This window comes from Diabrotica undecimpunctata, chromosome 5, assembly GCF_040954645.1.
Source record: "Diabrotica undecimpunctata isolate CICGRU chromosome 5, icDiaUnde3, whole genome shotgun sequence".
NCBI lineage: Eukaryota > Metazoa > Arthropoda > Insecta > Coleoptera > Chrysomelidae > Diabrotica > Diabrotica undecimpunctata.
In genome coordinates, this window is record NC_092807.1 from 118,953,905 (window position 1) to 118,968,864 (window position 14,960).

Genomic DNA, 14,960 nt, shown 5'->3' on the forward strand with positions numbered 1-14,960 from the left:
TCGTTTCACCCTATAAAATAAATAAGAATATTAGATTTGTAAGATTCAAATATTTAAATGAGTAATGGTTTTTCTAAATTAGTAGAAAGTAGACAGATAGGAGAATAGATATTTGTACGTTAATATATGAAAACAATAAAGAAATTCTCATAAACAATTAATGTTAATAGCCTAAAGAGAGCAATTTTAGAATATAAGGTTAAGTTTTTTTTTACAAAGAAATTGGACAAAGAATTAGAAAGTTTTGCGGTCAGGGTTAAGTATACAATAACCTAAGTATGTAGTATTAGCTGGTATTGTCTCTAGAAACTTGAAAAAGATCTTATTTATGTAAAATTTGAAATAACAAAGTTATGTGATAAATATCATAATATCATAATAGCATTGAGTTTGTGCTTGACAAGTCACAGAATTTAAATGGTCGAAAGGGATGGCGTGGTATGTAGGATGTGTGTTTCTGATTGGTGAATTTTTATGTTAATTTTTAAATCACCTTTTTCGAAAACAACAACGATACGTCCATGTAAAAATAATTATATATTAATGACAGTAAATCATGAGATATCAGATATCAATTTTTATTTCTGTCAATTCATTAGTGTCAGTTTCCCGTCTTATGTTTTGGTAAGTTTTTAACATTTTTTACAATACTTTTTTGTTCCTAAACTTGTACGTTTTAAAATTTTTAAAAAGGCAAGGGTTTCCTACCGAAACGTTGATTTCAATGGACAATGAAATCTAGTTCCAAATATAATATCAATCATTGAACCTAAACCCAAAAAACTCCATAAAGCTATATATATATATATATATATATATATATATATATATATATATATATACACGGTAAATATATATATATATATTGTTATGATGTGTTTTTTGTTTGAATGATGAGCAATGAGTATTTTTAATAATATAATATATAGGGTTTTTTTCGCGGTTCTCAAAGAATTAGCTTGTAAGTACTTTTTTAAATTATCTTTATTATAACTATTATGAAACACACATATATATCTAACCTAGTCAATGTAAATTTAAAATAAACTATCTTTAAATTGATATTCTTACAAAACTAATTAAATTCTATAGACAATCTAAAATTTAAACAAACTATCTTCAAAATTGAAATTGTTATGACACTAACTAAATTATATTAACAAAATTTTGTACCTTTCTTTCACTGAATGCCTAAATGAACTGTTTTCCACTATATATATTCTAATCACCACTGAAAGTCTTCGTACTTCGGTTATCCTTGTTTTTGTGAAATTTCTTTTTCCAATTATCAGCTTCTACCAATTTAAGATATAGTTTTCTTCACCAGCATGTATACACCACCAACCAAACCAGCAAACAGCATTTATATTTATTCTTCTTTTCAATATACCAATATCCAATTATTATAAATTGATTTATACTAATCTCCAACCATAATATAATTTAATTTCTTCCAATATACCTTTTTTTATCTTCAATAATTATTTGTGTATAATTATAAATGTGCATTAAATTATATGCATAATTTTTAATCTTCATTTAACTCACTATATTAAACATTTTGACTATTTGTACTTGATTCACTGACTCCAACTAACTTTCATAATAAACTGCTTGACTTCTCACTAAAAACTTCCAAAACTTTTCTGACTGCACTATCTAAACTTTTCTGACTAAAAAACTGTTAAAAACTGCCATCTTGAATCCAAATCACGGGTATTTATATGTTTTTGGATATTCTAGAACTATCTCGTAAGATATCGTGTTCCAATTTGTTCTATTATATACATGTCTGAATTTTCTGGAACAAACCATCTCGCAAACATGGCCATCTCCGGAGATCCAGAGAATTCCATTCTTTTCTATTAATAATTTTGTTTACATTTAGGCTTTTCAGATCAGAATATATAATTAAATTAGTAACTTAACATTCTAATTTAATAAAATACACATTTCAAACAATATATTATTATAACCCACTTATATTCGTAAATATTCTTAAACGTCACTTCAGAGTATAAATATCTGTCAATCTCCGAGAGTATTTTTGGTTGCCTAAGCACATGGCTCACTTATATATATTTACAATATTAAAATACAACCTTTTACAATTATTATATGCTAATTTATTAAAAATGCCCTCACATAAATATATTTTTATTAAATTCTCTAGTATATAACTTATTTAAAATAATCAAATACTTTTTTATATCTAATATTATGTAGTATATAACTTATAAATTATTTTCTATAAACCCTAATCGTATCAATATATATATATATATATATATATATATATATATATATATATATATATATATATATATATATATATATATATATATATTTACCGTGGTTATTTCGACCAAAAAACAATTTATAAATATGTTGGAAATATCGGGTATGGTCTATATTAAATAAAAATCTTTGTTTTTTCTAAAACTCAATATTTTGCCATTTAAAAAAAAAGAAAAAAAAAAGAGAATCTTTGTAAATGGGTATATTTTATAAAAACTAAACTAAAAAAGGGCTACATCAAAAACACGAACGTTTTTGAAACAACAGTTCCATCATCAGGTTAAAAATACCTAAAATAAGTATTAACCATGTAATTAAAGCAAACGTGGTTTAAAATTTTGACTAAGGTTAAAAAAGCAAAATGGTTATACTTACAGGTTACCATGCCTGAGCCACCAAAATATTAGGGTAAAAACCCTTTAAAATATATAAAGTTACAAAAGATTGTACATGATGTTATAAATATTATTTGATGTTTAATATTTTAATTAAATTTTACTTCAGGTAACATACACCCATGCTTTAAGTGAGTTCCAGTGTCCGGAGAGTAAACCTCTTCAAACGGACTTCAGCTGGTAACTGATTGACAAGATACCCATGAACGGTGTCGAAAACAAAATGTCAATGTATCATGAAACAATATTAGTTAAACATAGCATTACTACAGCCAAAAGATTCAAAACTTTGATGATGTTAAAAATGATAACAGCAATCCAGGTGTTGGGATTTAAAATTTTTTTAATTATTTAATATTGGATATAAAAGATTTAAAATTACTGATGTTGTTAAAGGTCATGTCATGTTTAAGAGAATGACGTATGCATTAGGCAGCTTATATTACTCTTTGTCGTATGGAGTGTGGTCTAAAAAGTATAATTTGTGACAAATTAGCTTCGATATATGGAATTGTCCTTTTATGTTGCTTATATCTAGGACAAGGTAAAATTGAATACTATATATTTGTAGCTAATGTAAGACTTCGTATTTAAATGAAATTGTTTAATACTGCTCGTATGGTAAAAAGGTTAATATAAGTGAGTCCAATAAATTGAGAAAAGGGTTAGAAATCTTCCGTCTGAAGGAGGGAGGGTTGTGACAATAGTGTAAAGAGAATGGTTGTTTAAAAAAGCAACAATTGTTGTAAAGGATTAAGGTGTTGACGTTTATAGAGAAAGGTCAGGTAAAGAAGATGAGGCAAACTTGGGAAATGTGGGCTATGAAAAGGGTTGAAAGTCACGGTTGAAAAATACATGGCAATTAACGCAGTTGGGGCTTCTTTGCTTTTCTTTGACTAAGAATTATTATTATTAGCTAGGAATTATTTTCCTTGTGGATTTCGCCATTTATTTAATAGCTTCATCGGGAGTAATTGTAAAAAACAAACATTTCAAAACACTGACGTACACTTATATTACTTATACACATGCATAGCAAATAGTAGTATGCAAAACCGGTCGTTGGGGTAGATTAAATAGATTTTGAGTAAGTCTTATTTTTATTTCTTTTACCTATATATAATAAAGTTTAGAAGGTACATGATAAAACAATTTTAAACTCATATTTCCGTCTTGTCTTTAGTACTGAAATACTTTTAGAGAGATATGCTTCTAAAGCATGGGTCCTAACAAGAAAAACCTTTAATAAGTTTGGGAGCGGAAAATACTGTGCAAAATTTTTGATTGAAATAACTTTAATAGACAATGGATAAAAGGACAAAAAACGAGCTAACGAAGTTCTATCAAGAACCCAACCTATTAGCGGTAATTAAGACACAAAGACTTAGATGGTTAGGCTATCTGCACAGAATGATTCCATCTAGAATTTTCAGAACGGTACTATCTGTTACATTGGTAGGCTAAAATAAAGAGGAGGATGGATGTCAAGATGGAGTAACGAAAACGTTAAAGAAGATATGAGAAGATTTAACGTAAAGAATAGGAAAAGAAAAGCAACTGGTAAAGTTAGTGCAAAAGAATAGTAAATAAAGCCATAGACCTGTACTAGGCTCGCAGTGCTAACGTATTATTGTTACTATAGTTTTATCGGTAGCACTACGATTTATAAAGATAACATAGCGGAACACAAAGAAGATGATTACGCCTTTAAGTACACGAGTGGACACCAATATAAATTTAAAAAATATTCAAATGACACAAATATATTTAAATATTCATGAGTTGACAAAAAAATACTATCTTTTACTTATAAAAAGCTATAACCATCCTGTAATTTAAAAGTATAACACAAATGTAAGTATTATCTCTTGTCAAATATACCTCTTGTTAGAACAAAATATATATCCCTAGTTATATAAAAGACAAATATAAACAGCAATCCCAGTTCCTACATTTTCTTCCTTTATGCTTTTGTAAAATTTATTATCTTTTCGTTCCCGGCCTAAATTAATCAACAGATAGAGTAGTTTCCAGTCTTTGTCTTCATTTTGTTACATTAGGGTTTTACATTTCACTGGAATTCTTAAGAGCTCTTGTGAGTATTATGTCTCTACTGGTTAGAAATGCGCTTGACAAATGAAATACGCATAGTAATGATTAATCTATTGCTGAGAATTATCTGTTTTTCATTATATTATGTAAGTGAAATTTATCATTGTATTTAAAATTTAAAAGTCAATGTATTTTTCTTAAGAAATGGATTGTGTAATCGAAACAAATACATCATTATTTTTTTTTCTTATTTTACACTAGAAGCACCAAAGCAGTCATTTGAGTCCGCTAGATGCAAAACTTTGTATTTACTGTATAAGTCAAACTGAGTTATTTGCAAAAAACTGATAAATTTTGCAAAAAACCTTAGACATAATAAATGGCACTTTTTTGTGATAGATAAATGCTTTATTAGGTAAAATATAATGATTTTTTTTCTTAGAAAAGTTATTGGGTTTGCTAGAAAAGGAAGAAAAATTTGAAAATACCGAGTTTTGCAAGTGAACTATGTAAATACAGATTTATGCAACTAACATTTGCAAATACATGATAATAGTCAACCATTAACGATATTAGTGGTTGTTATATTGGTCTGTTTTCTAAACCTAGTGTGTTAGGAATAAGGAAGAAAGCATGTGGAAGTAAACTTTTAGTGAAGTTTATTTTTATCCAAAGTACAAAATGTATTACAAATTATAATATGTATATATTTATATTAATTCCTAAACTCTAAGTTCCTCTGGGTCCTCATCATCAATATGATCATTTTCTGCAGCACTCTCGTTATTATTTGCTTGTACGCCAGTATCTATAATTTTATAAAATTTGAGATTCGGCTGGTCTCTCCAATTTTCACCAAAACGGTTTTTAAGAAGAGTGCCTATGGACGATTTATCTTCTTTCAATGAACATCCAATCTGTTGTAACTTTGGTTTCAATAAAGAAATCTTTTTCCCTTTTCGTATTATAGACTTGCTGAACCCTATGTCAGAACGATAAAATATTTCCCCCCTTACCGTAGCCATATAATCTTTGTCCTTAGAAAATATAAGTTGTTTCGTTGCATTACATTTAAAATGCCACTGGGAAGATTTTTTAACAACAACGTCACTCGTCTTTCTTCAGTCTGATATCTGCCAGTCTTTACCAAGTCTCAGCACCGTTGAGTGTTTTCCAATTATGTCTTCATATTCTTTTCTGTTTATTACAACGTTCTTCTTTTTTATCTCCCTTTCTATCATACCGAAAATCCTATCTGGTGACAAAAAGGAATGACCAACAACAGGAAACGTAAACTCCACTTCCTTGATGTGACCAGGTGCTTCATAAACCAACCAGTAGATTATCATAGACATCATCGTGCTATTTTTGTTCTGTCCACCACATCTATCTGCAAATAGGTGAACTTTTTCTATTTGATTTTTAAAGTTGAATTTTATGAGAGTATCATGTACAACAGAGGCAACAGCATTTGAATCTTTTGGATGTTCAAACTCCAGCCACACATATGACGTCACATTTGCAGAAGAAAGATGGGATTTCGAATTTCCAGCCACGATGGTGAAATTATAAAAATTTATTTGCTGTGAGAAATAAGCCGCCTGGTCGGGAAGCTTTGGCAAAAAAGATTTTTTTGACAATCAAAAGAAAATATTTGTATGTTATGATTTGATTCATTTTTTAACAAAGAATAAAAGGCTTAGCTCTTAACGTATGAACTCTCTGCTCTGTTATAACCTTTAACTTTTCTTCTTCTAAATTTTCTTTTCTCAAAATTTCCTTCGCTCTGAGACACGCAGAACAAGCATCTACTAAGGGAGTGCCGAATGATATGTTGTAGTGTTCATTAACGTATGTTCGGAAATATGATAACTTTACGGAATGATGTGAATGACGTTGACAATACATTCTGTGAAGCTTTGTAAAATTCAGATCACATGGTAAATACAATCTAGTCGATCGTCCTCTATTATAATGACTCTCTGCACCGTTCAAACGCCCCATAAATGTATGGATAGATAATTTAATTGGATCAAATCTACCTTTTGTTGTATCTCCCCCTCTTCTCTCTTTTGGTATTTCACCCCGGATAACAAACGTTCTTACAACACGCTTTATTCTTTCAGAACTTAAATGAGTTATTCTAAGAAATGCTGTCTTGCATACTCTTAAAAGTCCACCCTCTACTGTAGGAACAAAATATTTAATTGAAATTCCATGTAGGTTTGTACCTGATCTCTTGGGCTTTTGACCTTCACAAAATTTCAGCAAGAAAATATCTTGTTTTATTTTGTCAGTTGTTGAATACAGATTATTATGGAAACGCTGAATGTCTCGCATCTTTAAATCTATACAACAATACACTTTCTTTGTATGGTTACAGGTGGGAAAACCGGGTAAATCCTTAGGTTTATGCCTAAAAATATTGACAATAAGTCCCAAACCTATCTAGTTAATTGTAGACACCTCTTACCTCTTAAGTTTCATTACATTTCGTTTCCATTTTTCTGTTTGTACAACTCGTTTTCTCCCTTTTCCTTTTTCACAAGGTTTAATATGCACGTGAAGATCCATAATGTTAATTATTTGCAATAAACTTGGTGTTTTTAGTACTCAAATAACAAACAGTGAAACCGGTAATGGCGAATGATGGAATAATTAAGACGTGTCATGTGACTCAAACAATGTAAGCGATTGGCCAATTGCAATTACACAGTTATGCAACTGGCAGAGGCTGACAAATACAGAGTTTTGCGTCTGATTCAAGATTTCTAATGCCTTTTTCTTAGTAAATACCTTACTTTGCTGCTGAATTTCTACATCAGCAGATAGCTATAACATGTGACAAATAACTGTTATCTAAAACTCAATTTTTACAATTTTTGTAAATACAGAGTTTTGCATCTAGCGGACTCATTTTGACCCTCTGTTGTCCAAATTAACAGTTATGTTAGAATCTTATAATTTAAAACTTTTCCTAAATCTACTTCCGGACTATAATTTCTCTTTTACATGTACTTGATGTAATTACTTTTTGAGATATATTAATCTCTACCTAGAAGCACCCGATGCGGTCATTTTGGCCGCCTTCTATTTTCGACCGTCTGTAATACTCATCCGTAGTAATTTTACAGAATTGAAGATTTCAAAAAGAATGCAGCTCCATATTTTTACAACCTTTCGTTTTTAATCAATATACGTTAATTTAAAGGTTCTTTATCGGATGATGCAAAAACAAGGCAAGTCCGGTGACTCATAATAAAAATATAATAAATATAGTACGTCCATTCTGTCTTCTCCCATGCATAAAATTATTCACGAATTACCTTTTATACTAGGTCTCTTTTTTACTCACAGAAACTAGTATTACAAAACTAAGCCACTTGTCCATAGAAATCACAATAAGTTAAACAAGGATCAACAATATGGCATGTCTTTGATGCCTTGTTTACTGTAAATTTTGACGTTTATAGTTTTCATTTACAGTTACATTAGCTCATTTGTCGTGTTTATTGATTTATTTGAATTTATTTTTTTTTTGTTTTTCAAATTATTTAACTTGTAATCTTTGGGTATGTCACTTGAATTGTATATTTTCAAGCATAATTATTGTTAGAACGACTAACTGTTGCTCTCTTAATTTGATTACTTCCGGTAAGTATTTATTTTTAAGCTAATGAGAAAAGTAATATTTTCTAATACACAAACTGTCATTATACTACATGTGTCTGGTTATAGCTCCGTTGAACGGAAACTTTTTGTATATTTTCGAGATTACTTATTAATATTATTTTTAAGATATGCCTGGAAAAACGCTAAATTCTCAAGCGCAGCAACTTGTGTTGAATTGATATGAATATTTTGAGTTAGAAAGAAGTTAAGGAGGACCTTTGGAGCCTCTTACATTTGTTCAAAAGGTAAAATATCAAATGCATGTTTGTTAATCAGTTAATACTAAAAAATTATGTTTTAAGAGAGTTCCGCTGCTTTTAAAATATCACGGTGGACAATATACTCAATAAAGAAAAGGAAAGTCCTTTATCCTAAAAATTATCGCTTAGTACATTGTTCCAACTTCTCAGTAAATGAAACAATGAACTAATAACTTCTGATAAAAATAAATTATTTTCCAAAGTTTGTTCCCAAATCGCCCAGAGTGAAATTTGCAATTGTTCATCTCCTTCAGCCAAAAATTTAGAATTAGATGGTTCCCGAAACCATGTCTTATTATTAACTTACAGTTTAATCTCTAACTTATCTGTGTTCAATATATATTTCTGGACACGTACATAGTACAACACTTTCACTCACAAACTTTTTCTTTGTTAAGTAATTTAAAACGTTTTATTAGACTACGGCCTCTCCTATTGACGAATTCACTTTTTCAAAAATTTTATTCTAAGGAATGTTTTTTTATGTATTTTAGCTTTTTATCTACTGTTTACTCCTACGTCCCTACTTTCTAACCAATCTAGATTGATTCTTTTCCCCGCCAGACCTTTAGCATACAACTTAATTTCTCTTTTTTTAGAAAAAAATTCCACCACATTTCCATGTAGATTAAACAGTTAATAATTCTATTAACAATACTGATTTTACTAGTTATCTACAAACGTATTTTACTAATTCTTATACCTGTCCGGAAACCATTGATTATCTAGTCCTTTCTCGTAACTACAAGGCCTAATACCACCAGTGCTAAGAGGAACAGAGATTCCATTTGCCAAAGTGTATTTTGAACATAGGCTTACATGGAAGAGTCACATTCTGAAAACCACATAGAAAGCTACTTTGTCCCTGGGCAGATGAAGAAGAATGTGCGGTAAGAATTGGGGACTTAACCCCAAAACGACTCTATGATTATACACAAAGGTTATTAGATCAATAATAACCTATGGCTCGGTGACCTGGTGGACAAAGACGCAGAAAGTGGAAGCAATAAGGCTGTTAGCTAATAGACAAAGGCTAGCATGCCTGTGTATTACTGGAGACATAAAAGCAACTCCCCCTGCATCGTTGGAAGTCCTGCTGAATCTACCACCACTTCATATCTTTATACGGGGCAAAGCCAGATCAGTGATGCACAGATTAATCCATAGTCAGCGACATACATGCCAGATGCATGGGGCTGGGATACATTTTCCGGTAAGTCTATCTAAGGATGTGACAGTTTTCCAGGCGGAAATAACGGCAATCCATTACTGCGTGGAAGAAACAGAGGCAGGAAAGAACGTTTCATTTAGTTGCCATCTTCACTGATAGTCGGGCAACGCTTAAGGCACTCAATTCTGTAGAGGTCAATTCTAAGCTAGTATGGGATTGTGTGTGTGCCCTAAATAAACTAGGAGACCGTTGCAAGGTTACGGTAGTCTGGGTACCGCGGCAAGAGGGTCATAAGCGCAATGAAAAAGCAGAAGCATGACCAAAGAAGGCTCATCAATGCCATTCATTGGACCGGAACCCTTCTGCGGCGTTACAAAGATAGTAACAAGAATGGCTACAAGGAAGTGGGTAGCTCACAAATCTCTGGAATTGTGGAGGAATTCACCAGAACAAAGACTGGCGAAACATTTTATTACAGAACATTCTCCAAAATTTATGGCAGGCCTTATAAGCAAAGACAGGAAAACAGTCAAAGCCTTAGTAGGTCTTCTAATGGGGCACTGTAAGCTGAATAGGAACTTGAAGCTAAGGCATTATCAAATGATGACCTGTGCAGATTCTGACACCTCAAAGAAAAAACAGCAGAGCACATTCTATGTCAGTGTAACAGTCTGGCAAATGTGCGATTCTTTGCATTGGGAGAAGAAAATCCACCGGCAAATAGTTACATGGAAGGTACAGTCTTGAAGCAATTAAATTTTTTTAGGTCAGGCTAGAGAATGATGTTATCTAGGACTATATGACCACAATAGATCTGAAAAGGTCGCAGTGATATAGGCCAAAAGGCCACTTCTCTAAATCTAAACATCTATCTACCTTTCTCGTAAACAAAAAACAAATGTTATCTCTAAATTACAATGTAAAAATACCTTTTTTTTAAGTAACACAGTAAAACATTTTTAAGTTTTTGCAAACTAAGATTATGTCTGTTTTAAACTTACCATTCTAAACGTAGTGGGCCAAATTAAAAAAATACGTACCTAAAACAAAAGAAATATTATTACCTTTAAAATCTTTCAAAAATATCTTAAGAATTAAAAAGAAATACTTATATATTATGTTTATAATGGGAGTGCCATAGTTGATTGTATTAAAAATTTCATTTTTATCTAACATTTGACGTTTCGCCTTCCACTTAAAAAAGATTTCCACCCACAAATTAAATGATTTCAGTTTTTTCATTCATGTCCCATTCAAAGTCCAAGCTTTCATTCCATAGAACAAAATCAAGAAAAGGTAGCATGCCGCCAACCTAACTATTAGTTAGAATTATTCCTTTTAATTTATTCCTTTAATATAATTCCTATTATAATTCCTTTAAATCTATCGTGGAAAAGACACATATCATTTTGTTCAAATTGGCTCTAGCATTTTTCTATGCATCAACCTCAAGTGGTCATTGGCGTTGTACAATTTAAAGTTTTACAATTTATTTAGTATATTTATAGAATATAAATATTAAAATGAGTTTATTAGTCTAATTTATTAACTTTATTTATTTTAAAATTTATTCTAATACTTAGTTTATTTAAAGTCTTTATTTGTACAATATTATACTAATTTATTTCACACTATAATTATATAATTTATTTACATTTATTACAATACGTGCGTTACATTTTAAAAACTCGCCGCGATATTATCTTTAGACTGCCTAACACCACGAGAATCTCTATTTTTATATCAAAACAGTCGTTAGCCTGGAATCTCTCGAAGCCCATGGATGTTGACCTCGAATTGTCTCGAATGAACGGTAACCCAGACTGGTTTTATATTGGCTCGCAGCTGTGTTGACCTTTCTCAGACAGGTTTTTCAGCTGAGCGGCGAACTTACTAGAATAGAATAGAATTAGAAATAATATGTTTACAGTTTTATGAGTCATAATATTTATCGTATCGACAAATTTTTGATATCAATTCCGTCACTTAACACCTTAAACGACACAATGCATAGTAAAAAAAAGTTATGTGAGTCAAAATAATAAATATATTTACAGTAATAGCTTATGCATTTTAAACAGTTATACTCTAGTTTGGCTACAAAATCTTACATTTTTATTGGTTTTTAGAATTATTTTAATTAAGAACCTAGTGTGCATCTCGTGGCCACAAATACCTTTTGAATTCCCGGAGCCATGTGATGCACACATGATTCTCGTATAAGACAAGATTGAACCTGTTGTAACTTGTTATTTTATACGTTACATATATACATACCCGGTATTTTAGGTGTCACGCCCTTCCGGTAGGAAGGAGCATCTATGGAGGAGTATCACCGAGCCGCAAGCCCTTATCTCTTGCCGTACTGCTCCACCATAGGTCGATCAGACACCAGCATATTCTAGTCTAAGCCTATCATCTAGAATTTTAAACTGCTGCGTTAGACTTTTTGTTTTTCTGTACACCGAGCTGGGAACCGAACCCACGTCCACTGAACCACTCGCAGTGAAGCGAATGAGAAGCCGGCCGCCCAGCCCACTTGGCTATCTGATCGACATTAGTATGTATATTTAGAGAAATGCACTACGTGTTACTTATTACTTAGTTGTCGGAAGGCGAGGTTGTTGTGCGTATTATCAGTTCTCAATGTGTCATATGAAAACAAGCAAAAACGTTTGCAAAAGCTAGAGAAAGAGTTTTCTTTTAGACGAAGAGAGTGATGACAGTGTTCGTTATAAAAATTTTGAATTAGGTAGTGATGACGAAATAAGTAGTTCTTCGTCAATTTAAGGTGTTCCGGAAAATAAAAGACAAAAACTGCAAAGTAATTTTTAAGATTTACCTTCAACATGGCAAAACTCAAGAATAGTAGACGATACCATTGAAAATGTTATTTCCCAATATTGACTACCAGATGATGGAAGCTCTTCAGAAGATGTGATCTTGCGATTGATCATAACACACCTTTGATATGGAACAATGAAGGTGGTCAGAACTTAAAAAATATTACATTCAGTGTTCAAGACTCGGGTATCAAAGCTGAGTTTTTTGAGATCTATGATAAAACTATCCTTGACTATTTTCAACCATTTGTGAATGACGATATTATTGAGTGGATTGTGCAAGAACCTAATCAATATGCACATCAAAAGTTAAATATAGGTGGTCACGGTCCAAAACCTAGAATTCATAAGCGGGTAGATACAAATACCAAAAAAATAAAGATCTTGTTGGCCATTCTTGTTTGGATGGGATTGCAAAGATTGCCAAAGTTGTGTTAGTATTGGTCAAAAAATCCGTTATACGAAAGCAAAGTAAAGTGTCTTATATCGCGTAATCATTTTGAATTATTACTTGCCAATTTACACTTTGGTAACAATGAAAATAGTGATAAAGAACTTCGACTGTATATACTATCACCCCTATTAGAGTTGGTAAGTAATTTTCAAAGAGTAGTAGTGCCGAGGCAAGAACTTTGCATTGATAAAACTGTAGTTCCGTTTAGAAGCCGACTGTCATTTAGGCAGTATATTAAAAACAAGAGACATAAATTTGGGGTGAAAATATACGTAACTCTGTTTGGATGGATACTTATGATCTACAAATTTATTGTAGTAATGATAAAACTGAAAATATGTCAGTTCTGGATAGTGTTTTGTTTATTTAATAACCTACTAGATGTTGGACGTACTATAAACATAGATAATTTTATACTAGCGTTACATTAGCACATAGGTTGCTAAAAAAAATACAAATTTGGTGGGAACTTTGAGGCAAACAGAAAACTTAATCCAAAAGAAGTCACAAGTGCAAAATTAAAGAAAGAAGAGATTATTGGAATGGAGAGTAACACAGGTGTAGTAGTAACTACATGGAAGGACAAACGCGAAAGTGCTTATGCTGAGTACAAAGCATACTGCTGAAATGGTAGACGTCAATCAAAGGGGAGGAAGAGTTAAAAAGCCAGCTTCTGTTGTTGCCTACAATAAGAGCAAAGGATTTATAATGCCTCATGCTTGTAAAGGTCACCATATAAACGAAATGTAAAGTTTGGCCACAGAAGTGTTAGTGAACTTATTGTCTGTTTCCGATTAAAAATCGTTCCCTAAAGAAAAAGTGACAAATGAATGGAAAAACGAATGAAATCTTTTACAATCGACTTTACATATCGTAACGCTCTCAACCGAATCTTGGTGCGAGATAAATTTAAATCGCCAGCTGTTTGTTAAGCTAACCCCTTTACGTATAGGTCATAGCAGACTAACTCACAGCTACCTAATCTCCAAATCAAATCTTCCTATTTGTGACTTATGTAACTGCGACATTATTGTAGAACATATCTTAATAGAGTGTCCAAAATATATCAGTGAAAGACAAAAACACTCACTACCTAACAATATAAAATCAGTCTTAGGAGAACATTGTAAATTAACAAATATGTTTAACTAGCTGAAAGATGTTAATGTTTTAAACAAATTGTAACTATTAATGTTTTGTAAACCCTAATTACAATTGTAAAATATGACACTCTAACCTTATTGTAAATCTAGCAATTAATCAGAAATACTGTTTTAGATTTAAGTATCTATGTAATAAACTACTGTGTATAACTATAGTACAGCTAACAACCCAAAGTGGTTGATGCTGTTATCAGTAGTAATATCCCTAGGACATTGATAACAGATGAGATAATTTCATGAAAATCGAAAGCTCGTTCCTTGGTAACAGCAAGAAGCCGAAGGCTGAGTGCTGTTACCAAGCAACGAGCTTGAGAAATTTGTCATGAAATTATGAGGCATTCATCAATGTCCGAGGGATATTCGGCGGATAATTTTTCGAAAAAAAAAAAAAATCATAACGAAACATTTATTTATTAAAATTACAGTTAGTGAAAGTACAATTATTAAAATTTAAGTTAACATTAGATTCGTTGCTGTTCTCTACTATAGAAGATCTATTACCAAGCATAATATTTATAATCTTGTTGTGGTGTTCTTGATCGAGATTCAAGTATGGTTTTATAGAATTGTGATTGCCATGACCAGTAATTTTTAGCAATTGTTGTTCTTCTACACCACTTTTTGCTAATTCGCTAACAGCAGTTGATCTATT

General features: G+C 31.4%; 1 protein-coding gene across 1 annotated transcript in view; it reads left to right on the forward strand.

The window, feature by feature from the left end:
* The first annotated feature begins 599 nt into the window (after positions 1-599).
* Positions 600-14,960, forward strand: part of LOC140440756 (uncharacterized) — a 54,962-nt gene continuing 40,601 nt past the window's right edge. Inside the window, exon 1 of the mRNA XM_072531126.1 lies at positions 600-624. The gene's annotated coding sequence lies outside the window, so the exon portion shown is untranslated. The remainder of the gene's footprint in view (positions 625-14,960) is intronic.